Source organism: Rutidosis leptorrhynchoides, chromosome 11, assembly GCF_046630445.1.
Source record: "Rutidosis leptorrhynchoides isolate AG116_Rl617_1_P2 chromosome 11, CSIRO_AGI_Rlap_v1, whole genome shotgun sequence".
Lineage (NCBI taxonomy): Eukaryota > Viridiplantae > Streptophyta > Magnoliopsida > Asterales > Asteraceae > Rutidosis > Rutidosis leptorrhynchoides.
This window is the reverse complement of record NC_092343.1, coordinates 229,570,619-229,576,618: the sequence shown is the minus strand read 5'-3', so window position 1 is coordinate 229,576,618 and position 6,000 is coordinate 229,570,619.

The following is a 6,000-nucleotide window of genomic DNA, read 5'->3' as shown; positions in this document are numbered from 1 at the left end:
TTAAAACAACCATAACCTTTATTTTATCAATAAAGGTTTCAAAAGCATTACGTAGATTATCAAATAATGATAATCTAAAATATACTGTTTACACACGACCATTACATAATGGTTTACAATAGAAATATATTACATCGACATATGTTTCTTAAATGCAGTTTTTACACAATATCATACAAACATGGACTCCAAATCTTGTCCTTATTTTAGTATACAACAGCGGAAGCTCTTACTATTCACCTGAGAATAAACATGCTTTAAACATCAACAAAAATGTTAGGGAGTTATAGGTTTAACCTATATATATATATATATATCAAATCGTAACAATAGACCACAAGATTTCATATTTCAATACACATCTCATACCTAGAGATAAAAATCATTCATATGGTGAACACCTGGTAACCGACATTAACAAGATGCATATATAAGAATATCTCCATCATTTCGGGACACCCTTCGGATATGATATAAATTTTGAAGTACTAAAGCATCCGGTACTTTGGATGGGGTTTGTTAGGCCCAATAGATCTATCTTTAGGATTCACGTCAATTAGGGTGTCTGTTCCCTAATTCTTAGATTACCAGACTTAATAAAAAGGGGCATATTCGATTTCGATAATTCAACCATAGAATGTAGTTTCACGTACTTGTGTCTATTTTGTAAATTATTTATAAAACCTACATATATTCTCATCCCAAAAATATTAGATTTTAAAAGTGGGACTATAACTCACTTTCACAGATTTTTACTTCGTCGGGAAGTAAGACTTGGCAACTGGTCAATTCACGAACCTATAACAAATATGTACATATATATCAAAGTATATTCAAAATATATTTACAACACTTTTAATACATTTTGATGTTTTAAGTTTATTAAGTCAGCTGTCCTCGTTAGTAACCTACAACTAGTTATCCAGCGTTAGATGTACAGAAAAAAATAGATCACAACTCAAAGTATATATATTTTAGGAATCAACCTCAACCCTGTATAGCTAACTCCCACATTACTGCATATAGAGTGCATATGGTTGTTCCAAATAATATATACACATGGGTCGATATGATATGTCAAAACATTTGCATACGTGTCTATGGTATCTCAAGATTACATAATATATTAGAATACATGTATAATACAATATAAGTTAGCTAGGATATGATTAATATAGATTTGTTACCAATTTTCACGTTGCTACAACAAGAAAAATTATCCAATCTTGTTTTACCCATAACTTCTTCATTTTAAATCCGTTTTGAGTGAATCAAATTGCTATGGTTTTATATTGAACTCTATTTTATGAATCTAAACTGAAAAAGTATAGGTTTATAGTCAGAAATATAAGTTACACGTCATTTTTGTAAAGGTAGTCATTTCAGTCGAAAGAACGACGTCTAGATGACCATTTTAGAAAACATACTTCCACTTTGAGTTTAATCATGATTTTTGGATATAGTTTCATGTTCATAATAAAAATCATTTTCCCAAAAGAACAACTTTTAAATCAAAGTTTATCATAGTGTTTAATAAACTAAACTAAAACAGCCCGCGGTGTTACTACGACGGCGTATGTCCGATTTTACAGTGTTCTTCGTGTTTCCAGGTTTTAAATCATTAAGTTAGCATATAATATAGATATGGAACATGTGTTTAGTTGATTTTAAAAGTCAAGGTAGAAGGATTAACTTTTGTTTCCGAACAAGTTTAGAATTAACTAAACTATGTTCTAGTGATTACAAGTTTAAACCTTCGAATAAGATAGCTTTATATGTATGAATCGAATGATGTTATGAACATCATTACTACCTCAAGTTTTCTAGATAAAGCTACTGGAAATGAAAAAAATGGATCTAGCTTCAAAGGATCCTTGGATGGCTTGAAAGTTCTTGAAGCAGAATCATGACACGAAAACAAGTTCAAGTAAGATTTCAACTCGAAATAAGATTGTTATAGTTATAGAAATTGAATCAAATTTTGAATATGAGTATTACCTAGTATTAGAAATATATCTTACTGTAAATAAGAAAGATTTCTTGAGGTTGGATGATCACTCTACAAGATTGGAAGTAAGCTAGCAAACTTGGAAGTATTCTTGATTTTATGAAACTAGAACTTGTAGAATTTATGAAGAACACTTAGAACTTGAAGATAGAACTTGAGAGAGATCAATTAGATGAATAAAATTGAAGAATGAAAGTGTTTGTAGGTGTTTTTGGTCGTTAGTTTATGGATTAGATATATAAGATATGTAATTTTGTTTTCATGTAAATAAGTCATGAATGATTACTCATATTTTTGTAATTTTATGAGATATTTCATGCTAGTTTCCAAATGATGGTTCCCACATGTGTTAGGTGACTCACATGGGCTGCTAAGAGCTGATCATTGGAGTGTATATACCAATAGTACATAATCTAAAAGCTGTGTATTGTACGAGTACGAATACGGGTGCATACGAGTAGAATTGTTGATGAAACTGAACGAGGATGTAATTGTAAGCATTTTTGTTAAGTAGAAGTATTTTGATAAGTGTCTTGAAGTCTTTAAAAAGTGTATGAATACATATTAAAACACTACATGTATATACATTTTAACTGAGTCGTTAAGTCATCGTTAGTCGTTACATGTAAGTGTTGTTTTGAAACCTTTAGGTTAACGATCTTGTTAAATGTTGTTAATCCATTGTTTATTAAATCAAATGAGATGTTAAATTATTACATTATCATGATATCATGACGTATTAATACATCTTAATTTGATATATATACATTAAATGTTGTTACAACGATAATCGTTACATATATGTCTCGTTTCAAAATCATTAAGTTAGTAGTCTTGTTTTTACATATATAGTGCATTGCTAATATACTTAATGATATGTTTACTTATCATAATATCATGTTAACTATATATATATATATATATATATATATATATATATATATATATATATATATATATATATATATATATATATATATGTCATCATATAGTTTTTACAAGTTTTAACGTTCGTGAATCGCCGGTCAACTTGGGTGGTCAATTGTCTATATGAAACCTATTTCAATTAATCAAGTCTTAACAAGTTTGATTACTTAACATGTTGGAAACACTTAATCATGTAAATAACAATTTCATTTAATATATGTATATATAAACATGGAAAAGTTCGGGTCACTACAGTAACTACCCGTTAAATAAATTTCGTCCCAAAATTTTAAGCAGTTGGAGGTGTTGACGTATATTCTGGAAATAAATGCTGGTATTTCTTCTTCATCCGATCTTCTCGTTTCCAGGTGATCTTTGGGCGGTTTCCAACCGTTGTTGAATTTGAATGATCTTCTCGGTAGTTTCTTGTATTATCTCCGGACCCGTAATCTGTCTATCCCCCACTTCACTCCAACAAATCAGAGACCTGCACTTTCTACCATAAAGTGCTTCAAACGGCGCCATCTCAATGCTTGAATGATAGCTGTTGTTGTAGGAAAATTCTGCAAATGGTAGATGTGGATCCCAACTGTTTCCGAAATCAATAACACATGCTCGTAGCATGTCTTCAAGCGTTTGTATCGTCCTTTCGCTCTACCCATCAGTTTGTGGATGATAGGCAGTGCTCATATCTAGACGAGTTCCTAATGCTTGCTGTAATGTCTGCCAGAATCTTGAAATAAATCTGCCATCCCTATCAGAGATAATAGAGATTGGTATTCCATGTCTGGAGACGACTTCCTTCAAATACAGTCGTGCTAACTTCTCCATCTTGTCATCTTCTCTTATTGGCAGGAAGTGTGCTGATTTGGTGAGACGATCAACTATTACCCAAATAGTATCAAAACCACTTGCAGTCCTTGGCAATTTTGTAATGAAATCCATGGTAATGTTTTCCCATTTCCATTCCGGGATTTCAGGTTGTTGTAGTAGACCTGATGGTTTCTGATGTTCAGCTTTGACCTTAGAACACGTCAAACATTCTCCTACATATTTATCAATATCGGCTTTCATACCTGGCTACCAAAAATGTTTCTTAAGATCCTTGTACATCTTCCCCGTTCCAGGATGTATTGAGTATCTGGTTTTATGAGCTTCTCTAAGTACCATTTCTCTCATAACTCCAAATTTTGGTACCCAAATTCTTTCAGCCCTATACAGGGTTCCGTCTTGCCGAATATTAAGATGCTTCTCCGATCCTTTGGGTATTTCATCCTTTAAATTTCCCTCTTTTAAAACTCTTTGTTGCGCCTCCTTTATTTGAGTAGTAATGTTAGAGTGAATCATTATATTCATAGATTTTACTCGAATGGGTTCTCTGTCCTTTCTGCTCAAGGCGTCGGCTACCACATTTGCCTTCCCCGGGTGGTAACGAATCTCAAAGTCGTAATCATTCAACAATTCAATCCACCTACGCTGCCTCATATTCAGTTGTTTCTGATTAAATATGTGTTAAAGACTTTTGTGGTCGATATATATAATACTTTTGACCCCATATAAGTAGTGCCTCCAAGTCTTTAATGCAAAAACAACCGAGCCTAATTCCAAATCATGCGTCGTATAATTTTGTTCGTGAATCTTTAATTGTCTAGACGCATAAGCAATCACCTTCGTTCGTTGCATTAATACACAACCGAGACCTTGCTTTGATGCGTCACAATAAATCACAAAATCATCATTCCCTTCAGGCAATGACAACATAGGTGCCGTAGTTAGCTTTTTCTTCAATAAGTGAAACTCCTTCTCTTGTTCATCCTTCCATTCAAATTTCTTCCCTTTATGCGTTAATGCAGTCAAGGGTTTTGCTATTTTGGAGAAATCTTGGATGAATCTTCTGTAGTAACCAGCCAATCCTAAAAATTAACGTATATGCTTCGGAGTTTTTGGGGTTTCAAACTTTTCAACGGTTTCGATCTTTGTCGGGTCCACCTAGATACCTTCTTTGTTCATTATGTGACTGAGGAATTGAACTTCTTCCAACCAAAATGCACAATTTGAAAACTTAGCGTACAGTTTTTCTTTCCTCAATACTTCTAGCACTTTTCTCAAATGTTCTTCATGCTCTTGATCATTCTTTGAGTAAATAAGTATGTCATCGATGAAAACAATGACAAATTTGTTAAGATATGGCCCACACACTCGGTTCATAAGGTCCATGAACACAGCTGGTGCGTTAGTCAATCCAAACGGCATAACCATAAACTCGTAATGACCATAACGCGTCCTAAAAGCAGTTTTTGGAATATCATCCTCCTTTACTCGCATTTGATGATATCCAGAACGTAAATCGATCTTCGAATAAACCGACGAGCCTTGTAGTTGATCAAATAAGTCGTCAATTCTCGGCAGTGGATAACGGTTTTTGATGGTAAGTTTGTTCAACTCTCTGTAGTCAATACACAACCTAAATGTACCATCCTTCTTCTTGACAAACAAAACAGGTGCTCCCCATGGTGATGTGCTTGGTCGAATGAAACCACGTTCTAATAGTTCTTGAAGTTGGCTTTGCAGTTCTTTCATCTCGCTGGGTGCGAGTTTATAAGGAGTACGAGCTATTAGTGCAGCTCCTGGTACAAGATCTATTTGAAATTCAACAGATCGATATGGAGGTAGTCCCGGTAATTCTTTCGGAAATACATCGGGAAATTCTTTTGCGACGGGAACATCATTGATGCTCTTTTCTTTAGTTTGTACTTTCTCGACGTGTGCTAGAATAGCATAGCAACCTTTTCTTATCAGTTTTTGTGCCTTCAAATTACTAATAAGATGTAGCTTCGTGTTGCCCTTTTCTCCGTACACCATTAAGGGTTCTCCTTCTTCTCGTACAATGCGAATTGCATTTTTATAACATACGATCTCTGCTTTCACCTTCTTCAGCCAGTTCATGCCAACTATTACATCAAAACTCCCTAACTCTACTTGTATCAAATCAATCTTAAATATTTCGCTACCCAGTTTAATTTCTCGATTCCGGCATATATAATCTGCTGAAATTAATTTACCGT